Source organism: Lupinus angustifolius, chromosome LG03 (assembly GCF_001865875.1).
Source record: "Lupinus angustifolius cultivar Tanjil chromosome LG03, LupAngTanjil_v1.0, whole genome shotgun sequence".
Classification (NCBI taxonomy): domain Eukaryota; kingdom Viridiplantae; phylum Streptophyta; class Magnoliopsida; order Fabales; family Fabaceae; genus Lupinus; species Lupinus angustifolius.
Genome location: NC_032011.1, coordinates 9,214,966 through 9,215,871, shown reverse-complemented (window position 1 = coordinate 9,215,871; position 906 = coordinate 9,214,966). Strand labels below are relative to the sequence as shown.

At 34.5% G+C, this 906-nt stretch overlaps 1 pseudogene; it reads left to right on the top strand.

Annotated features, from left to right (window-relative positions):
* LOC109342325 overlaps nt 1–906 on the top strand; it is a 4,802-nt pseudogene that overhangs the window by 1,708 nt on the left and 2,188 nt on the right.

Sequence of the window (906 nt, the reverse complement as noted above, 5' to 3'; positions counted from 1 at the left end):
GGATGCATCATAGTCAATCACCTTGCTGCTGGTTGTGAGATACAAAAAAAGTGGTGACTAGTTTTACTGTTGATTTTCTATTTTTGGCATAACTTTGGAACCGTTAATCAGAATTGGACATATTATATATGCATTTGGGGTAGAAAAATCCAACGATTCTTTCTCTGCAGACTACAACTATTGAATCCACCCTGAAAATCCAAAAAGAGTTTGTTTACTATTTCTTTCTTATTTTACAAGTTTATTTTTCCAATTGTTTTGATTTTGTTGCATTTAATTAAATTAATTAGGCTTTAAGTTCTGTCCTGAAACTTTTTTTGGATGTTTCCTATGGTATTAGGATTTTATTGATGCAAAGTTTTGGTTGATCACTGAAATTTAACATGTATTTCACTTACTGCCCTACATGGTTCTTACTGCTGCATTTAGTGCATGACTAGGGGAAATCCTAACTCTTTGCATCCAATAAATCCTGAAATTGATAGAACATTTCATATTTTGGTTTGACAAGTTAGGAATTTAAATTTAGATAGTGAGTCTTTTCATCTTAATGTTAATTTACATGATAGTGATATTGATTCTACTATTTCTGTGCATTATGTTGCATACTCTGAAAATATGGCTGAATCACCTCCAATCCCACGTGAGAAGACATTAAGGGAGTTGGCTGCACCTGATTTTATATACGAAAGCTTGTGTATCCAGTATCCCAATGAGGATGTGCCAATGTGCTCAAAACTGGACTAATCCATTTGTTACCTAAGTTTCATGGACATGCAGGTGAATGTTCTCATAAGCATCTTAAGGAGTTCCACATTGTATGTTTCACCATGAAGCCTCATGATGTCCAAGAAGATCATGTATGTTTGAAGGCATTCCCACATTCACTTGAGGGCGCTTCAAAAG